The sequence below is a fragment of the Chrysochloris asiatica genome, unplaced genomic scaffold (genome assembly GCF_000296735.1).
Source record: "Chrysochloris asiatica unplaced genomic scaffold, ChrAsi1.0 scaffold00213, whole genome shotgun sequence".
Classification (NCBI taxonomy): domain Eukaryota; kingdom Metazoa; phylum Chordata; class Mammalia; order Afrosoricida; family Chrysochloridae; genus Chrysochloris; species Chrysochloris asiatica.
Genome location: NW_006408731.1, coordinates 4,421,632 through 4,444,054, shown reverse-complemented (window position 1 = coordinate 4,444,054; position 22,423 = coordinate 4,421,632). Strand labels below are relative to the sequence as shown.

Here is a 22,423-nt window from a genome sequence, read left to right as displayed (position 1 = left end):
AGAGGGAAGAACAGAAAAACGTGTTGCATTCATTCATTCAACATGCATTTTCCAGGCATTGCGTTAAGTACTGAGGATTATGGCTGTGGATAGGACAGATATGACCCCTGTTCCCAGACAGTTTACAGTCTGGTGGGACTGGTAGATATGGAATCTAATCCCACTGGTATTAAAATTATGATAGGTATTGCAAAGGAGTCCTGGTGTAGTACTGCAGGATAATGTGCTGGACTGCAAGGTCAGTTTGAGTTCCAAGGTCGGTGGTTCAAACCCACCAGTCACTTCTTGGAAACCCTATACAAGGTTGCTATGAGTTGGGACCGACTCGATGGCACTTAACATTACTTTGGAAAAGTACACTTCCTTTGGGCTTGTCTGATATAGTCTGGAATAGAGCGGTGGCAGTGCAGATGGAGAGAAGTGAATGGGTCTAAGACATTTAAGAAGCAGGTGGCACTGAACTTGGAGAATGGCTGAGCTATCTGGCTTGAGAAACTGTGGATGGTTTTGCTTGTTACTGAACTGCAGTTGCTGGGAAAGGAGTATATTCTGGAAGAAACATCACAAGTTTAGTTTTGGACATACTGAGTTTAAGGTTTGGAGGAGTATCTAAGTTGTTGTTGTTAGGTGCCATCGAGATGATCACAACCCATGACGAACCTATGCACAACAGAACAAAACACCCACCAGTGCTGTGGGCAGGAACCCAGAAGGTCCCTGCTGAGCCCAGTTGTGGGGGTGCAGCTTTGTGGTGACACCTGTCTCCGTATGAGTTACCATATGCCTCGCCCACTGTGTTAGGGGACCATCGTGATTCTTGTCCCCTGACTGTCCATGTCCACTGTGTGGAAGGACAGAAAGAAGTGGGGAACTTCCTGAATGGTGGCTGAGAGTCTAGACCAGGCCACCACCTGGCAGCAGGGTGTAGGGCAGTATGCAGGGTTGGCAGACTAGACGTTCCAACACTGGGATAGACTCAGGGGATGTTCAGGGGGCTGTGGGGAGGCCACAGGAGACTTTACCCTGTTCTGAGGGTAGGGAGGAAAGGGGTTCCTGGCAGTTGAAACAGTTCCCTCTTGAGCAGGGTCAGGAGGTTGCAGGAGCTAAGAGTCTTCTTTCAGACTTACCTCAAATAGACAGGTGGCCATGAGGGAGTTAATGCATGTGGCATACTTTGTGCCACCTGCTCCAGAGTCCCACAAAATGAAGGTAGCTAACATAATATTTTGGAGTCCTGATGTGGTGTTGTGGGCTACTGCGTCAGACTGCAAAATCATTTGAACTGCAAGGTCAGTGGTTCAAGCTCACCAGCTGCTCCTTGGAAACCCTATACAGGGCCGCTATGGGTCGGAATCGACTCGACAGCACTTACCATCATAACATTCTAGTCAAAATATTATGTTGTTAAAACTAAAGCTTGTTTCCTTAAGGTTAAAAACAACAAGGCATCCATCTGCCCATCCATAAGTGTGGAAGAGATGTCATAAGTGGTAGGTAAGAGTTTCTGCAAAGGTGGACAGGATGTAATCCATAGCTCAGGTGAAGGGATGACCATTTCCTTCCAGTACTTCTGTAGAAAAGGCAGAGCAGAGGATAGCTGGCAGCTGCAGGTGTAGGTAGGTGTGCAGATAAGGAGTGGGATTGCTAAGTGTCTACACTCGGATCATTAGTATTTCCTGTGAAGTAGCAGGCAAAGCTGGTTGGATCATTTCTCCAGCAGCACTTTAGCTACTACCACTGTAAGCAGGGAATAGGGTTCAGGTGAGTTCATACAGGGTTGAGCGTTTGGTGGGTGTAATGAGAGGACAGAGCATGTGCAGGCTGAGGGTATTCATGATGGAGGACTGACTTCCGTAGAATGGAGAGAGGCTAAGGGTAATGGAGAGAAGGAGGATACAAAAGTGATGGAGGAAGTCCCTTAGAAAGGGTGCTAGGTACAGTTCTTCCCTAACTGTACTGTGCTTGCATTGTCTGGGGGATCTTATGAAAATATAGATTCTGATTCATTAGGTCTGCAGTGAAGCCTAAGGACCTGTGTTTCTTACAATCTCCTATGTGATTCCAGACCCCCAGAGATCATACTTCGAGGAGAAGGAGGAGGTTGTAGTATGAGAGTGGGGAAACTTGAGTTAGAAATCCCAGAGGTGGTACCCTTTCAAGCCATACATAACAAGGTCTAGGGTATGATGTAGTGGATAAGACTGTCAGAATGAGCAGGCCACACAATCATTGATGAATGATGCTATCATTTCCTAAGCACTAAATGTACTGTGTTGTTAAGCTCCTTAATGTATTATCTCTAATTCTTATGCAACAGTAGATATGATCTCCAGTTTAGGGGTGCAGTAACTGGAAGCTAGAAATTTAATTTTTTATTTAAATTTCTCTTGATGTTTGTCAGACTCCAAAAATCATGTTCTTGCCTTCTTACCCTTCTGTCTCCACTTCATCTGTAGCTTCACGATGGATCATGCTCATAGGTGCATACGGTGCCATTGAGTCGGTGTTTGATAAACTCTTCAAAGCCTGAACCCATCGTAAGAAAGGCACTGAGTATTGATTTTGAGGAGTATACGCATACACACATAACTACTACATGCATATGAATATACACCATATTAATACTGGTGTCACTGAGACAAGTTTCATGAAACAATGCTTGTACTTCCTGTTTACATTGCACTTGATTCTTATGATTTCCAGTACAGTTTAGCCTTTAAATATGCATCTAAACCTTGGGCCATCCAGTTGACTCTGACTCATAATGACCCAATAACATTGCTCCTTACGGTTTCTGAGATGGTAAGTCTGTCTTCCGAGGAGCAGCTGGTGGATTTCAGCCGCCTACCTTGGCAATTAGCAGCCAAGCACTGAACCACTACACCCCCAGGTCTCCTTATGGTAGCGTAGTGGTTACAAGTTGGGCTGCCAACCTCAAGGTCAGCAGCTCGAAACTACCAGCGGTTCCATGGGAGAAAGATGAGCGTTCAGCTCCCGTAAAGATTTACAGCCTTGGAAACTCTGTGCAGGGACACTTTGAGTCGGAACCGACTCCACGTACTTACCAACAATAATACATACATACACACTCACATACATACACTTGTTCAGCTCTCCCGAATTGATTTCACCATCCTGCCAATGTTTGAAACCTTCAGTATGAAAAACATTGCCATAAATTATTTACCTCAGCTGAATTTCTTGGTTAAGTCGCTCTGAATCTTTTAGTAATTTCCCCTCTCTCTAAATCCAGTGAAGTTTTCAATGTCTTTTTCGGATGATTTACACAGCAGTATTAAATCAAAGTCAACTCTCCCTACCTTCTGCCAACTATACTTTTGCAGAGTGGGGGAATGGTTCCTAAGTTGGCTCTGATAAAAGTCAAGAGCAATGTGTAACTTCTCACTTGATCAAGTTGCTAACAGAGCAAGAAGGGTGGAAGAAAGAAGTAACATTTGTGCCCCATTTGCTTGAGGAGATGAGATCAGAACAGGAAACTTGGTCTAAAATGTGGAAATGGTTTAGGCTGGAGAGGGACTATTGCAATAGAATTCAAGAAAATATAAAACAAAAAAAGTAGAGCCAGGTGAGGGAGCTTGGTATTTTGTTTCAACTCTATTTAGCCAGTTGGTGGAAGTGTTTTGCAATCAACTGGTGATCTAAAGGTTGATGGTTCAAACCCATCCATCTGCTTACATACAGACGACAGACAGCTAAGAAGTTTCTGTTAACACATGGGGTCACTATGAGACAGAATTGGCTGGACTTGACAGCAATAGGTTTCTTTTTTCTCTTCTGATTTGGCTTATTTATTATCACAATGCTTATCGAAGGTTGTGAAGTTACTGGATTGTTTTATGTGCCATGCTTTGTTCTGAATTCATTTGCACATGTTGCCTCAGATGAGTGACAGTCATGTCTCTATTTAAAAACAACTAAACAAAAACAGATGAGGAGACTGAAGCATGGAGAGAGTAAGTAGCTTGCCCAGGAGCACACAGCCAGTAGTGAGTGGTTTAGTGGGCTGCACAGACAGACCTTCTACCCCTCAAACCAGAAATCTTTGTCTCTTGCTTTATGTGTGGTCTTGGTTGGGTGCGATTCTTAGGTCAGCCCTGTTCGTGTGTCTGGATTTTGAATCTTGAGTCAATGAGGATGAAAACTAATTGTAGTCAGTTGCTAACCATGAGCGGCAGCCTGTTATTGCAGTCTGTGGAGTTGTTTGATTTCAGTCCTTTTCCATCTCTGGTGCTTCTTGGGATTATGAGGGCTACCCCGTTTACCTCAAACAAATGTTTTGTTTGTTTGAAATTCTGTTTGAAACCAAAGAGCACTCATGGATACACTTGGATCATTTAACCTTCTTGTTCTGTTTCCTCATGTGTTAAAATGAAGGGGTTAGATACAGCCATTCCTAGGTCCCTCTCAGTTATGAATTTTAGCCTAAGTTGGGTTCTAGTGACCCTCCTGGGCTAGCTCAAGGAAAGGCCAGTTGGTCCTCTGTTGGGGAAGCAGGAGTTTTGTTAATATCAAAAGTATGACATTTGCAGTTGCATACGATTTCTGTACTCCCTGGGTGACTGGGATTCTATGACTTTGACGCCAAACCCATGTGTGTCTAGGTAGAACTGTGCTACACAGGCTTCTAATGACTGATTTCTTTCCAAGTGGATCAATTTGCATCTGTGGTGCACTGGGTGGACTCAAACTTGCTTCTTTTTTGTTAGTATTTGAGCATTTTTATACCACCCAAGGGCTCCTGCTGTGTGACTGTCTTGTGTCAGTCCCTGTGAACTATAAATATGACAGTGACGTCTAGAGAAACTCTTACCATGTATGTTAGATGCACACACGTGAGATTCCTGTCCATCACTCCACATGTGCCAAATGGTCTGGGCAGGAGGTCGGTCATGCATGAGCACGTAATGGATCATGTGGGACTAGAGTGAGATACTTGGTTCATCTTCAGTACTGGCCTACAAGGTTGGCACAATTTTCAGAGTTTTAAGTCATTTAAAGTGGGCCCACTCATGCCTTTACGTGGTACTAAAGTGCTGTCATTAAAAATGATGTACCAGGAAAATCCCTGAATCTAGTGCTTGGAAACAAGTTTTGGACTTTGAATTGAAACTCTCTGATGAAACCATCATTAAACTAAGCAATATGGTTTTTGAGTGCTTTCAAGTCATTTCCAACTCATAGTGACCCTGTATAGGGTTTCTGAGGAGTGGCTGGTGGGCTTGAACCGCCAACCTTGTGGTTAACAGTCCGTTGTTCATCCTACACTGCTATACCAGGACTCCAAATTAAGCAATAGTTTAGCCCAATTAATAATGTTTGTCTCATGCATAGTACTCTCTTATACTGAATTATCTATATGAACATAAACTCGGAACGGTTCAGATGAGAACTTTAAGGGACAAAGAGCCTAAATCAGTGGTGAGGAGACAGTATGGATAGTGCAATGGTGGTGACACAGTAGGCAGTATGCAACCAACATTGCACTGTTCATGTAGGAATTGTGAAAGTATGTATGTTAGGCTGTTTAGTTTGCCACCAAAACAAAATAAAATATACGTGTTTTTAAATGATAGAGTATTACTCTGCCTATTAAAATGTCATTATAGAACAGTGGTATAAGATTTCAGAATTTTGTTATCAGCTGATATCATCCTTTGAAAAGAAGATCAGACATTAAGAAAAGTTGATGTCTTTTGAAGTAGCCACATGTTCATCTAGGGCACAAAATTAGGCTTCTGAATTATTTTATGCTTTGAGTTTGCAATAGTGGGACTGCAGAAAGAATGAAGTGGCTGTGTCTGACAAGCTGTCTGTAAATGTTCTATTTCTGCTCAAAGGCAGAAATAACCAGGTGAAAAGAAAATGGGTTTACACAGGTGTTTGAGAACAAAGGCTTCCCCAGAAACTAGACATCTGAATAGAAAAACTGAACTCTAACAAATTCTTTGCTCTCCCCTATTGAGGGAACATCTGCAGGGATAGGGCACCCAAGGAGGAATTAATTCTTTCAGCAAATATTTACTGGGGATTTGACATTCCTAGAAATGTAGATAAACCAAAAAATAGGAGAGCCCTAGAACTGGAAGAATCCCATAGTGAGTCCAAGTCATGCAACCCTGAGTGGAGAACGAAACTTTAAGAGACCTAGGGTAACTCCTTTATTTCAAGTTTAGGTAAAGTAAGGTCCAGACAGAGGCCCTGTGTGGTAAAAAGTTAAGGTGCATGGCTGCTAACTGAAAGATTGGTGATTTGATTCCATCCAGAGCTCCTTGGAAGAAAGGCCTGGTGATGGACTTCCTAATACTCAGCCATTGGAAACGCTGTGAAGCACAGCTCTACTCTTAGACAGGTGAGGTCACCATAAGTCAGAATTGACTCAGCTAGTTATTTTGGTTTAAGCTCCAGTGATTACTACTTTGTAAAGCATTAAATCAGTTTGTAGTTTGAAAACAAACTTTGGCTAACTCTGGATAGATCTTACTGAGTTAAGTGCTGTTGAGTCAGTTCCGACTCATAGTGACTCTGTATTAGGGTTTCCGAGGAGCATGTAGTGAGTTTAAACTGCCAACCTTGTGGTCAAGTGCTTATCCTACAGTGCCAGCTGGGTACTCCTTATTAGTTTTAAAGTATTAATCATGTTAATATACATAGTTCTTCACACTTTTTAAGAACTTCATATTCATTTAATACTCTCCACAGCTCTGAGATAAATAGTATTATACAGTAGATGAGGAAACAGCCACAGGAAAGATTAAAAAGATTAAGTGACTTGGCCCCAAGTCACACAGATAGATTCAAACCCAGAAAGTCTGACTCCAGAGTTTGACCCTAAATCATGAGATTAGGGGTTGAGAATATTTCTGTAAAAGATCAGATAGAAAATACATATTCTCTGTAAGTCTTACAGGCGCAGGTCTCATCTTACTCCTGCGGAGCAGCTGGTAGTTTCAAACTGCTGACCTTGTTGTTAGCAGCCTGACTCATAACCAATGCACTACCAGAGCTCCTTGTAATCTACATGAGAGAGTGTGAATTTAGTGGGCCTGAATTCATGGATTACCTGCATAGCAGTAAACTTCAGGAAGTGGAGTTATTTAAGATGGTGAAACAGATATTTATTTCTATTTCTACTTAAGTGTGCAATGAGAGGATTCACTAGCTAACCTAGTTGCATACTATCTCCAAAAGAAAATGCAGGATTCTTTGTTAAGCGGTGAATCTGAGCCCTATAGAAGAGTTTTAAAAATGTTTCCTAGTGAAAATGTGAAGTGAAAAGTTGAGCCAAGAAGCCTCAGAGGGAACCACACTGCTGCTTGCATGTCAATGAAAGGCAGAGGATTCATTATAGAAGTTGAAAATGCGGTTTGCATGCTAAGGCAGTAACGGAAGAACAGGGCTTCCTGGGGGGGGGGGGGGGGAGGCTGGAGGGGAAGGTAAAGCTTTGCCTTTTTGTGGTTAAGGTTCCTTGACTAAATAAACACATATCCTCCTTCTAATTTCTCCACATTAAAAAAACAAAAACAAAAAACAACTTTTCAAGAAAATTTCTTTTGTAAGGTCAAAAAATAAATCTATCAGAACACTGCAAGCTGAGATTTCTCAGAATCTTTGTGGCTCATGTTGTTTGTTTTGCTCTGCCAACCGAAGCTATTATTTAACAATCCAGTCTGTTAGCTATGTAAACTTCCTCTGGGAATCTAAATTGAAGATGATATTATTTAATTTAGAATCTGTATAATAAATAGTATTTTAACAAAGACCAAGTACATTCTGAACCCTGGTGTGATGTTGGAGGATCAGTGCTGGACCGAGAAGAGAAAAACCTACAGTTCAAACCCACCAGCTGCTCTCGGAAACCCTATACAGGGTCACTATGAGTTGGAATCAACTCGACCACCAATCACCCTACCTCATACTAGGTGCTGGGTTACGGCTTTATGTACTTTGTTGTTGTTGAGAGCCATCAAGTCACAATAGGACTTCCAAGGAGCAGCTGGTTAGCTTGAGCCACTGACATTTCAGTTCAAACTGACCTTGTGGACCAGGGTTTGTCCTCCAGCACCACACCAGTTTCTATGGACTTTATGTACATTTCGTTCTTTCTTGAGCTCAGCTGCTGTAAGGTTGGGTTGGTGAAACCCATTTAGAAGCTCTGGGAGAAAAACCTGGTGGTCTGCTTACAGAAAGATTGTTGTTGTTAAGTGTGGTCTAGTCGATTCCGACCCATATCAACCCTGTATAGGGTTTCCAAGGAGCAGCTGGTGAACTTGAACCACTGACCTTGCAGTTCAAGTGACTTTGCAGTCTGACGCACTAGCCCCACAGTGCCACACCAGGACTCCGCAGAAAGATTATATCCTAGAAAAAAACAGAAAGATTACAGCCTAGGAAAACTCTTATTTGGGAATGGAGTGGAACATGTTACTCTGTCAGAAGGGGTCTCTATGAATTGAAATTAACTCAGTGGTAACTAACATTTTTTTCTGAATCTTCACAACAATGTTCCTAAAGTCTTGTTCTATAGATGAACAAACTGAGGCAGAAAGCAGTTAACTGTCAGAGAGGTTGAAATGCTGGTCTGATGCTTTCCAACTGTCTTAAGTCTCCCTGATGCCAAAACCCAAGCACGTCATCCTAGATTAGCCAGGAACTGAGGGGTTTCCAGGATGCAAGATTTTCAGCACTAAAACTGGGAAAGTTCCCAGCAAATGGCGAGATACTTGATACATCCCTACTACCAAGGAGGAGATTACTATTGGGCAACCCTTTCCTGATGATTCAATGAAGAGTTTCCCTGTATGGTTTTTATCCTCCGTGTACAGTGTAAAACCTCAGAGGCCACAAATCCTCAGGAAACCTGGGTGATGAAATTCATTGGCATTCCCAGCATGAACGCAGCCCTGTTTAATTGGCTCAATTTGAGTTGATAGAGCAAAAAGCACAATTCTTTTTGGAAGTGGCCCATTTTTGTAGACCGTTCTTGCATCTAGGTACTACAACACTACAATGTACACACACAAGCCTGGTGATTCAGCGGTGAAACGTCTCGCCTTCCCTGTGTGAGGCTCAGGTTTAAGACTCAGCCGGAGTGCTTCAGGTACAACCCCCACGCTCTGTTCATGGAGGCTTGTGTTGAACAGGCACTGCTTGCTGTGTTGTACAGGATTCAGTGGAGTCTCCAGAATAAGGAGTGTGAAGAAATGCCTGGCTATCTACTTATTCCAGCGTTCTGATTCCCATTCATGGGGATGATCGGAGACGACTGGGCAGTATTTCATTCTACTATGCTTGTTACCCGTAGTAACTACAATATAGTGCATGTAAACAGGGTCTTTTGTTCAAGCCTTGGGAAAGCCCTGGTGGCCTTGTGGGTAGGCATTGAGGCGTCTGCTCCTGTAAAGATTTGTAGTCTCAGAAATCCTAGTTATGGTTGGAATTGACTCGATGGCAGTGGGTTTGGGTTTGGGTTTGGGTAGGAAACTCTGGGCCATCTATGGAGGGTTTCGCTGTATGCCTCACAAACATTCTAGAACAGTCCCCATGCCTCTGAGTACCGTGCCTGTCCAGCAGAACTAGGGACCGGCCAACACAAAGCTTTCATGGCTTCTCTGTGTTTCTTTGGAGCCTGAACCCCCTCCTGGATGTGCTTCTTTTCAAATAAATTATTTTCTGCAACATCTGACTTCCAAAGGACACTGTGTACTTACTTACACTGCCTTTAAAGTATTTTTAAAGAAAGGAGATTGGCACACAGTGCTCAATTACTTGTTTAGGAACAACCCTTTTAACGCTTGGTTAAAAACCAACCCCATAAAGCCTTTTATATTAAAAATGTGAGGTGTAACAATGGTTCTTAATAACATGGGTGCTACTTTGTGACACAACATCAAAAGATTATTTCTGTACGTTGAAGACGTTTCCATGTTTTCCGAACATTTCATGTTTTTATGCACAGAAAGTTATACTATATACTCAAAGATTTGGTTAACTGAGGTTACAAAGGAACCATGTCTAACTGTTCTGATTTAGGGTCAAATTCGATTTAAAGGCATGCATAGGAATGGAACTCATTCATCATCTGGGAACTGCCTGTATGTGACCACAAGTAAGATATTGACTGAAAAGATGAATCCCATGTAAGCACTGTGGGTGTTTTTGTGGTCCTTGCTTGTGCTGACCCTAGCTCATACCCTGTCAGCAACCTTTAGAAACACCTAGCTGTGTGGCACCGTTTCATTGGCAGTGATATCTGTTCAGGATGAGGCAGGCCAAGAGAAGACATTTGATATTTCCTTGGTTGTGGAGAGACATTATCCCTCAAAGTGCAGCACTTAAAACAGGAAGGAAAGGCGAAACCTATTCCTTGCACTGGCAACTGCTGTCATGTCTCAGTTGTTTGGGTGCATGCTTCAAGATTAATTCCTAAGGCTTATTAATTCGATTCACACAAGGGACCTAGTAATCACTTAATTACGGATGTGCTCATTGTATAATAATGTCAAAAGTGTCTCATCGTCTTTCGTTCATGTTCAAGTTCTCTGTGACTATGTTACAAATAAAATACTCTCCCAGAATGCAGAATTTCATCTGGTGATTGGTTGTCTATTGTTTTAGCAATAAGTATTAATAATATAGAGCTGTCAAGTGATTAGCATAGAGGAGAGGCCTGCAGACGGTTGGGAAAGAGAGATTGAGTCAGATTCTGGTGAGGGGATGGTGCATCAGCAGTAGGGGGAGGGGGCCACAGAGAAGGTTGGATGAGGACACACAGAGATAAACACAGTCATGCAGATATACAGAAAACTGAGTCAGAAAGGCACGCATAGGTGGAAAGACGGAGACTGACCACCTGACCAGTGAGGTCTTATCAACTTGTTTATTTGATACCCAGAGATCCTTTATCCTGTGCAAGATCATTTTACCTGTTTTTGTTTTTGAGTTGAATGTCATGTTCTCTGTTATGCCTCATCCATGTTACCACATGTATAAAGTACTGAAAAAAGACTAGTTCTTCAAAAAATGAGATTTAAAAGCCAGCCTAAGTAATAGCCCAGATTTTTGAACCAGACTATCTTTCTGTGCTTTTTCCCTTAGTGTTTTCATCTGTAGAACAAGAAGATTCTTCCTTTTTAGCATTAGTGTTGTGAGGATTTCTGGGCCTCAGTTTCTTTGTCTTAAAACAGGGATGAAAATACTGTCAAACCCAGTCTTGGCGGCTGAAATGGCTCAGTGGTAGAATTCTTGCCTTCCATATGCTGGCCAGTGTGCCTCAAACACAACCACTGCTGTTATTAGCACGATGCTTGTAAAATGATCCTGGATATTGTGAGGCGGATTTTCCATTAGAGGTGTGTTCATAGAGCCTGAATATAATTTTCTGGATATGAAAGAGGTGACAAGTATCTGTCTGGGGCCTCTAGCTTTGCATTTTATTGCTAATTTGGGAATGGAGTGAAGACAGTAAACTGGAAGTGAGGAGAGTGAGCCTCTGGTTCTAGCATTGCTGCCAGCTGGGTGTTGTTGTTGTTGTTGTTGTTAAGTGCCATTGAGTCGGTTCTGACCTATAGCGACCCTGTACAGGGTTTCCGAGGGTGTAAATCTTTACGGGAGTAGAAAGCCTCATCTTTCTCCCGCAGAGCGGCTGGTAGTTTTGAACCGCTGACCTTAAGGTTCGCAGCCCAATTAGTAACCAGGTTCGTTTGCAGACTATAAACAGATTTCATGTCTCTGACCAGATAGTACTGGATCCTTTCTGTCACGTGGGTTTTATACTTGGGGCTATTATTTTTCTTTATGCAGAGGTTTTGTAGGTTTCAGATTCTTGGGCAGACTGGGGACTGATCATATAGGATGCTCCGACAAGAGAGAAAATGTGTGCTGAGTTGTAGACTAAGAAAAAGGAAGTAAAGGTGAGGACTGGGGTCTGATCCCTGTTACCATGCTGTGATCATGACTGAGTGCTAGTTTTTCCTTTCCTTTTCCTGTTCCCCTGGGGGAGGAGAAACAGTGTTTGGAAGCGGGGTCACATCCCAGGACTGAACTGAACCAGAAGACTTATGCTGCCCTGTGAAGCATGACTTAGTTTAGGGACAGTACGTTTTTCCTCCTCCTAACCAAGTCCTGATCTCGTAATTTAGTTTGTGCTAATCTGTTCACTGCACCTAAGCCACATGGTAATGCTGACCAAGCCTGAGTCAGTGGCTCCTTTCTCTCATTTTCTAAATCCATTTTTTGTTGCCCACATGCTGCTGCTGCTGTCTACATGCTCACTGTTGAACCCTGTGTGTTTCATGCAGCAGAATGACTGAGTCTTTCCCGAAAGGCCTCTAAACTCTACATTCCCCCAGTACTGTTGTCTTAGTTGAGGCCTGGACTGGTGCCCCTGACTGAGAAGCTTAGCTCTCTGAGATTTTACTTTGAGTACTCTTGAGTTGGAAGCTTTTTGGGTGTTTTCCTGCCTACCTTTTGTACCTCAACCCTAACCCATCTGCCAGGAAGTGGAATACAAGAGGAGGGATTGGATTGTTGTTAGGTTCCGATCCACAGTGACCCTGGGTACAGCTAAGCACTGCCGGTCCTGTGCCATCCTCACAATTGTTGCTATGTTTGAGCCCAGTGTTGCTGCCACGGTGTTAATCCATCTTGTTGCTGGGGCAGGGGAGTCTTCTTTTTTGTTGACCTTCCACTTTAGCAAGCATGATGTCTTTCTCCAGGGACTGATCCCTCCTGACAGCATGTCCAAAGAATGAGAGATGAAGTCTCACTGTCCTCGCTACTAAGCAGCATTTTGGTTGTGCTTTCCAAGATAGATTTGTTCATTCTTTTAGCAGTTCATGGTATATTCATTATTCTTTGTCAACACCATCATTCATATGCATCAATCCTTCTGCAGTCTTCCTTATCCATTACTCAGCTTTAGTGTTCATATAAGGTGATTGAAAATACCATGGCTTGGGTCAGGTGCACCTTTTCCTTAGAGTGACATCTTTGCTCTCTAACACTTAAAAAAAAAACTTTTGCAGCAGATTTTCCCAATGAAATATGTTACCTATTTTGATAATCCTGGTGTGGCATAGTATGATAATCACTGGACTGCTAACTGTAAAGTAGATGATTCAAACTCATCAGCTGCTCCTTGGAAACCCTATATATAAAGTGTTGCCGTGAGTTGGAACCAACTTAACAGTATTTAACAAGACTAACAACAGCAACAAGCTTCCATGGGCATTGATAGTGGGTCCACTGCTAATAAAATCCTTGACAACTGCAATTTTGTCTTTGTTTATCCTCATGTTGCTTAATGGTCCAATTGCAAGAATTTTTGTTTTCTTTATGTTGAAGTGTTGTCTATACTGAAGGCTATATGTAGTCTTTAATCTTCATCTGTAAGTACTGTAAGAGCTCTTTGAGTAAGTAAGGGTGTGTAGCAAGCAAGTATTGGGTCAAACGTAAGCCCATTGTTATCAAGTTGATTCTGACTCATAATGACCCTATGTAGGGTTTCCAAGATGGTAAATTTTTATGTAAACAGAGAGCCTCCTCTTTCATCCACAAGAGTGACTGATGGATTTGAACCACTGAATTTGTGGTTAAAAGTCCACTGCTTATCCTACAATGCCACCTGGGCTCCTTAAGGATTGGGTGATGATGGTTGTTAAGTGCCATTGAGTTGGTTCTGACTCATAGCAACTCTGTATAGGATTTCCGAGGTTATAAATCTTTGGCGGTGCAGGAATCCTCATCTTTCTCTTGTGGAGCAACCGGTGGCCTCAAACTGCTGACCTTGTGGTTCGTAGTCCAGTGCTTATCCTACAGAACCACTGTGCTCCGCGAGGATTGGATGGTAGCATGTAATGCAGCCTCAAGGTTAAAAATACACACTTAGGAGTTAACAAAGTTGGTTGTGAATGCTTTTTCTGCCCTTACTAATCGTATGACCTTGAGTGAGTTTCATCATGCCATCTCACTTTACTCATCTGTAAAATGGGAGTAATTATGATAATGCATCTAGTTATGATGAGGATTAAAGTCTATGGGAATATGTTAGCTCATGCGTAGCACATCAGGAATGCTTGATAAATGGTAGCTATTACTGAGGGCTGCCTTCATAGGAAGGTGGACACCTACTCCGCGGTCCTGCATATCATTGAGTCTTCTGTTTTCACCATCTTGAAATTCTTAGTCACTTTAACACATCTTCACTCTTCAACATTGCATGGTATTCCATTGTGTGTACTTGCCAAAGTTTGACCGTTTTTCTGTTAATGGATATTTAGGCTGTCTCTGTCTTTCTGATGTCTCTTGTAGACCGCTTATTGAAGCATCCTGTTTTCTTACCTATTCATTTGTCTCTTGACAGGTGCATTTAATCCATAGACATTTAGTATAATTTTCGGTAGGTTGATTGTTGTCATTTTGCTGTTTTTGTTTGTTTTGTTTTGTTTTTGTGGTACGGCTGGTTTCTCTGTTTCATAGAACTTTCTGTGCTGGGCTCGTTTTGTTGGTGGATTTTCATTTTCATTTCTGTTGTGTTAGTGTTTACTTAACCTGATTTTCCTCCTTTAATTTTGATGTCCAGATGTATGAATTTTCAGGGTAAATTGCAGGTTATTAATTAGAAATAAATAAGTTTATTGAAAAAATCCCTATTTAAAAGTCTTTAATTTTGAAATCTACTTGACTTTGTTGTCATTTGGAAGTTTTGTATCTGCACTGTTCCCTCTTTTTGCTTTGTAGTTGACTTCATTATACACTGATACCTCTGGTTTCCCTATTTTCGGTCTTTACGTTTGTTTTCCCTTAAATAGTTATATATCTGGATTGAGTTCCGGGTATTTTTGTCATAAATGGTAATCTCAGGTCTGCTGCTGTTGGTTGTTAGTCTAAAGAATACCCTTTAGAAACTTTTGTAAAGTTGTGGTCTATTTCCTCTGATTTCTGTTTATCAGGAAATGTCCTAATTTCACAATTGTATTGAAGGGACAGCTTTGCTGGGTATGATTGTTGGTTGACAGTTTTTTTCTTGAGAATTTGTATATGTCATCTTACTGCCCTCTTGCGTGCATGGTGTCTGCTGAGAAATCAGAGTTTAGTCTTATTGGTTCTCCTTTGCATGTAACTTTTTTTGTTTTTCCTGAGATGCTGTCAGAATTCATTCCTTGTCTTTGGTTTGGGGAGAATTTGATTATGATTTGTCTTGGTGATTTCCTTTTGAGATTGTCCTGTTTGGGGTTCATTCAGCTTCTTATATATTTATCTTGTCGTCTATCGTGATGTTAGGAAAGTTTTCTTCCAACCACTCTTCAACAATTTCCATGGAAATTGAATGAAAAATTCCCAAGGAATTCTAAGAGTTATATGGGATACCATGAAGAGGATGTTTTCATTCTTTTTTCTGATAGTTATTCTAGCATACAGTTATTAGTATTAAGACAAAAGAGGGACAGGAAAATGGAGGTATAGAAGATACAAGGAAGAATAAAAAATACTTAGAAAGGGCAAGATGAAGAAAGAATAGTGAAGAAAGATCAAAAGGAAATAAAAAAATGAGGGGGAATGAGAAACAGAAAAAAGGAAAACAAAATTGGGGATAGAAAGGATAAAATTCAAGGGAATGCAAAGCAAAGTAGGTGGAGGAGAAAATAAACTGAAACAAACCAAACCCTCAAACAAAACAAAACAGTGTAGCTGTTGGACCCGGAGAGGAGAGAATTCTGGGGGGGGACTCCTTCAAGGAGCTCAGAAGGTGGGTATGGGATGGATATGACAGCAGAGTCCCTGGCCCTTGATGGAGTTCCTATTGGCCTTACCTATGTTCAGAGCAGAGTCCTGGCGTGGTGCTGTGGATTAATGCACTGGACTGCAAAGTCGGTTTGAACCACAAGTTCTGCAGTTCAAGCTCATCACCTGCTCCACTATGAGTTGGAACTGACTCGATGGCACTTAACAACAACATGTTCCGAGCACTCAATCTGGAGGTAGTTTGTGGATGCCCTTTTGATGGAGCTGGTTTCAGTGTGTCTTAGGACCATAGGGCAGCTGGGGACAAGGGTGAGTGGATAAATGCTGGTCTGGTGGCTCTGTGGGTTTTTTAAGTCTGGAACCGAGCCCACCTAAATCCAGGCACCAAGGCAGTGCAGCCAACCGTGCTTCACACTGGGGTGGGTCACAACCATGTGGCTCAGAACTCCTGGAGAACAGGGTCTGACCTGGGGATGGATGAAAGTGGGAGCTGGCCACACCTCTGGTCAGCAGGAGACCATGGGGAAAAAGAAGGAACCACACCTTTCCTGTTGTCTGTGAATCTGCTCTGCAAGGCCACTTTCCATTGTCAAAGCTGCTCACAAGATGTTCAGTTTTTCACCTGTCAGTCTTCCTCACCTGCCAACCCTGCTCAGCTTCTCCTCCCAGCAAGCTCCCAATTCACTTCTCTCTAACTTTTCTTCTGACCTTCATCGTTCCTGAATTTTCATCTGTTTCTGTTTCATTTGGTCTCTCCTGGAGTCCTGGTGTGGCGCTGTGGGTTAATGGCGCTGGACAGCAAAGCCGGTTTGAACTGCAAGGTTGGCGGTTCAAGCTCACCAGCCACTCCTTGGAAACCCTACACAGGGTCGCTGTGGGTCAGAACCAACTCGAAGGCATTTAACAGCAATAACATCTTTGTTATAATGGGTCTGTGTGGTGTGTCTGCCTAGTCCTCCATTTTTCTGGAAGTCCCTAGATGGAAAGTCTTGAAATGAGACATGTCTTTTCCCTCTGCCTTCCCTACCACACTCATTATCAGACTCTACCAGCCAGTGCTGGGTGATTTCCCTTCATTATCTGCCTCCCAGCTAGACCTGCCTTGAGTTATTCCCAACAGTCGTTACGTATGACGATTCAAAGAAGTGTTTTATAGAAGATACAAGGGGCCTTCAAAAAGTTAAAAATTTTACTCTTCTAATTCCTCTTTCTATTAACCTTTGAAACTCTCTTATACAATGGTTTCATTTGGTGTTGGGAGACTATAGTCTTTCATAAGTTGTTCTTTCTTAACACGGGGTACTGTAGAGACAGGCACCTAGAAGACCAGAGGTCTACCCACTGATTCACCTTCTGTGCGCCAGTTACTAGTTCCAGCGCTGGGTTGAGTCTGGGTAGAGCACTGTGACCTCAGGAAGTCCTTCAACAACTTAGGACCTCACAACTTTAACATAGGATTTGTGAGGTTTGGTTAAAATCTTTGTTGATAGATTAGTTGCATAAATATCGTTTGCTAATGGATTCAGTGGCAAGAGAGTTCTTTAGAAAATGGCAAAAGGCAGTTTCCCCATGGGAACTTGAGAAGTGTTGGAGTCTTCTCATTTCTTCATTGGGTCTTACCCAACCATTTGGTTGCAGAGGGAACAATTCCAGATGTTGAAGGTTATGAACGTGGGATTCTTGCTGTAGATTTGAACTAGGAAGTCAAACTATTTCCAACCCCTTTGAAGTTGATAGGCTCAGACAAGCATAAGTGTCTACAGCTGCATGGCATCCCACATGCTTTTTGTATGTACTCATCTGAGTATGAAACATGAAGCTTCCACACACACTTCCCCAAGAACTAAAGAGTGACACAACTAAGAAGCAAAGTTGGGGATGATCTCTTGGAAGAGTAATCCCCCCACCTTTGGTGGCAGTGCATTATGGAAATCTCCTAAGCAGAGAATGGAAGGCAAGAGGACAAATGTGGGTGATGATTGTAATTTGGAAGGTGTAAATGAAAATTTGTGTTTTTCATAAGTCTGCTGTAGATACAGTGGAACTCAGATCTATGTATAAGATGTATATGCTTTAATAGCACAGAACTGTGTTGCTTACTTAACTGAAATACTCTGTTGGTCCTTTGGGCAGCTAGCTGACTGCTCATCTTGAGGTTTCACAGGTGATTCGTTCAGTAGGAACCTTGATACAGTGACTCTTGGAGAACATGAATGCTGTTGGGCCCCAAGCTGTCCAGCATCCTTCCAACATGGCAGGAACAAAAACAGGTGGCTATTGAAGCCCTGTTGGTAACACCAAAGCTCACCTGCCTCATGTTTTGGTATTTGGGCTCATGGTTTTTCTTTTTTCTTACAGGTGCTCACATCATGCCGAGCCTTCCTTGTCACAGCGCGAATCCCCACCAAGGTAAGTGTTAATTAAATTCCTCCTTCCCAGACACATGCATGCTCACACATACTCCATAACACGGGCCTACTACTCATCAATTACATGGATTTATGATTTAGGCTATTGAGCTCTTTGAGCACATCCCTATCATCCTCCCTTCTCTGCAGGAAGCACCTAAAGGATGCACTGATTGGCAGTTTTTAGTCCTTTGCTCTCTGTTTATGTAAAAACATCCTGAGCAGAGCCTTTGAAACATTTTTTTGCTCCCTATCGTAAAGGCTTATGGCTACCAGTCATTTCTCTCACCTAACTGGGGCGTGATTACCACGTTAAGTCTGGTTCTAGTTTTCTCGAGGGTCCAGTAATAACAGATTTTTTTTTTTTTTTTTTTTTTTTAAAGCTTCAACATGGGAAATAGCTTACATAACTAGTACCAGTAACATAACCACTTTCAACTGTTCTGGTGTTGCCTGTTAAAAACAACAACAACAAAAAAAAAACACCACCAAAAATACATGGTACCACTTCTTATTGAAATTATTTATGTAAAATATTTCATACCAAAACCAAATACTGAAGCCTACTGCCATCCCGTTGATTTTGACACATACAGATCCTTATAGGACAGAGAAGAACTGCGTCATAGGGTTGTTTAGGCTGTAAGTCTCTATGGAAACAGATGGTCATATCTTTCTTTTGCAAAGCAGCTGATGGACTCAAACTTGTGGACCTTTAGGTTAGCCCCTGAGTGCTTAACCACTGTATTGTTGTTGTCAGGTGCCATCGAGTCGGAACCGACTCATAGTGACCCCATGCACAGCAGAACGAAACAATGTCCGATCCTGTCAAGTCAGTTCTCATTTGTGGTGACCCTGTACAGGATTTCCAAGGAACAACTGGTGGGTTGAACCTACCAGTTGTTGTTGTTAAGTGCTGTCAAGCGAACCTATGCAGGGTTTTCAAGGAGCATCTGGTAGGCTTGAACTGCTGACATTATGGCTCGTAGTCCATTGTTGTTCCTACAGCACCACATGAGGAACCACAGTAGAGTAGCCTTTATTATATAGTACAAATTAAAAATAGGGTAACTCATGAGTTACCCATAATGATTTCCTCTATTTTATTTTAGTTATGGTAATTAAAGGAATTCTGGTGTGGCACTGAGGAAAAAGCACTGGACCACAAGGTTGACTTGAACCATAAGGTCAGTGGTTCAAACTCACTAGCCACTTCTTGGAAACCCTACACAGGGTCCTATGAGTCTGAACCAACTCGATGACACTTAACAACAACATGATAATTGAAAAAGGTCGATCATGATTTTTATAGACTGTGAACTAATGGGTAACAGCAAACTGGAATTCCCCCCACCCCCAAAGAGGATGATGGTAGCTAGTATTTACTGAGTATCGTTTTAGTAAATAATTTAATCCTTAAAAGAATCCCATGAGAGCCATGAGGTAGGACCTCTCCCCATTTTACAGTTGAGAAAACTGAGTCCTGGAGAGGTTCTGTAACTTGACTTTAGGATATGTGTGGCAGAGGATAATCAAGGGAGTCTGACTGCAAATCCCCGGTTCAACTACTAAGTTATTACTATGATTTGGTTAATCATCAGGCTGCTTACTGTAAGTTTAGCTGTTCAAGCCCACCAGCTACTTCTTGGGAGACAGATGAGACTGTCTGTACCTAGAAAGGCTGTCTGCATTTATAATCTCAGAAACCCTAAGGAGCAGTTCTACTTTGTCTTATAGGATTGTTGTGAGTTACAATCAACTGGGTGGTAGTGGGTATCTGCTAAGTATCTTGTAAAGATACTATCTCAGTTAATTGTCATTGTAACCATGCAAATGAGTTATTAGAAAACAGCTCCAACGTGAAAAGTGGACTTGTCAAAGGAGTCACAAGTAATGATGGGGAGAGATAGCAATTAGATCACCATGTCCTCATCTTTTCTACTTTCTGCTGTGCTGAACTCTCTCACCTGCACACAGACCCAGGAAGATGGATGAGGTCTGTAAGATGCTGATTTCAGCCTTAATGTAAGACAATGTTTGGGCTTCAGTTTTATTTATTCCTTTCCTTAGTCCTTCTGGCTTCTTAAAATTCAGTCTTCAGTCAGTTTTTGTGAATACCTGCTATGTGCCCGACACTGGTATCATGTTACATTGTACAAATGTAAAGGTCTTTCCAGGAGTTTTTTCCCTCTGATGACTTCCTTAATTTTCACTAAACTTTGGAAATCTTCCACCCCATAGTTTGCTAGTTATACTTAGGATACTTGCTGCCTTTTCTTTTTGCTTGTACAAATGCTAAATTAAAACAAAAATTTCTCCAAAAGGTAGGACTGTTAGTGCTTAACTATTTTGGTTCTTAACCATGTTGGTTCTTGCTTGGGACCCTGTGTAGGGTTACTGAGGAGCAGCTGGTGAGCTTGAACCACCAACCTTGCAGTTCAAACCAACTTTACAATCCAGTGCCTTAACCCACAGCACCACACCAGGACTCCATTATTTTTATAATACAAAGTGAAATCTGTATACTTACTATGTGTTACACAGAAAAGTCAATTCTTATGCAAATGAAACCAGGCTAAGCTATCTGTTCATCAAAATGCCTGAAGGCATGGTATAAAGAAGCAAATTAAGCATTATCCCATAGGTGAAACGTTAATTGAATGAGGGAATTTTATGGACTTGTGAGCATAGTCAAACAACCCATTGAATTGAAGGTTCCTGAACAATATGCTTACCCTCATTAAACAGGTTTTCATTCAGAAGAAGGTAGGTCACCTCTTGGGACATCTCTTGCCTCTCTGGTTCTGTCCTGCCCTTCCTTGCTCTGCTCTGCACACCTTCCTTCCACCCTTGATGGCACACATCTGATTTGGCTAGGGTGGTTTACACATTGGCTCTGATTTCTGGTCTTGTCAGCGTCACAAATAAAGGCAGATCTTCTTCTACAGTGACCTGCCTACAGGTTTCCCCCATAAACCCACCAAAAATCGAAAACTGCCAAGTTGATTCTGACTCCTGGCAATCTTATCAGTGCCTGTGATCTTTTGGAACTAGATTGCCAGACATTTCTTCCAACAGGTTTTCCCCATAGAGAAAGCAAATGTCATGTGTTAGAGTCAACGCTGGCTGAGAAGTAAAACTAGCATCCATGACAGTAATTTTCAAGAGACATAATTACATTCAGAACAGCAGCATGCAGCAGGCACTGATTCTGAGACACGTTTCTTCTCTTTGGGAGGGGGTGATAAATGGAAAAAAAACATTTAATTCTGAAATATATCGTATATATAGTCAGGTACACAAAACAGAATTTGTTAGTGTTATCACAGCTCAGCAAGATAAAATTCCAGCTTATTGTTAAACAACATTGTTCACACACACACATCAAACAAGCTAAATGAAAAATAAACAGCCACTTCATAGACAAAAAAAGGAAGACCTTTTACATCTTTGACCTTTTTAACTTCAGCTCTCATACATCAGACATACCATCAAAAGGTACTTGTCCCTAGATAAGGACATCATGCTTGGTAAAGTGGAGACTCAGCAAAAAAGAGGAAGACCCTCAATGAGATGAATTGGCACTGGTTCAAACGTAGCAACAGTTGTGAGGATGGCGCAGGACCAGGCTGTGTTTCCTTCTGGTGTCTGTAAGGTCATTTGCAGTAGCACATAACAACAGCAAACAACTCTCTCACAAGCTAAAACTTAAAACACAGCTTAGTGCATACACAAATCTGTTACTGGAATGCACAGAATAAGACTGAATTCTTTTGTTGTTCCTGCCCACCGCCCCCTCCTCCCCCCCCACCCCCCGCTGTTTAAACAAGGTTTGGAGTATCCTAAGATTTTAACGAACACAATCATTGTTATAGGTAAGTGCCGTTGTTGAGTCGATTCCAACCCATAGCGACCCTGTATAGGGTTTCCGAGGAGCAGCTGGTGAGAGTGAACCGCTGACCTTGCAGTTCAAACGGCTTTGCAGTCCGGTGCACAGCGCCACACAAGGACTCCAAACATGATCATATTAAAAATAAAATCGAAAGCTGGGCAGAGACTACTTTAAGACTATAGTTTTAAGACAAGATTATAATAAATGCCAAACCTGGTTGCGTAGTGATTACAAGCCGGGCTTCTAACCTCAAAATCAGTTTGAAACTACCACCAGGTAAGATAAATCTTTCTGCTCCAGTAAAGATTTACAGTCTCAGAAACCCTATGCAGGGTCACTATGAGTCAGAACCAACACCACG

General features: G+C 42.0%; 1 protein-coding gene across 1 annotated transcript in view; it reads left to right on the top strand.

Annotated features, from left to right (window-relative positions):
• LRRC16A (leucine rich repeat containing 16A) overlaps positions 1–22,423 on the top strand; it is a 441,803-nt gene that overhangs the window by 172,828 nt on the left and 246,552 nt on the right. The window contains exon 2 of the mRNA XM_006872823.1: positions 18,121–18,171. The gene's annotated coding sequence lies outside the window, so the exon portion shown is untranslated. The remainder of the gene's footprint in view (positions 1–18,120; positions 18,172–22,423) is intronic.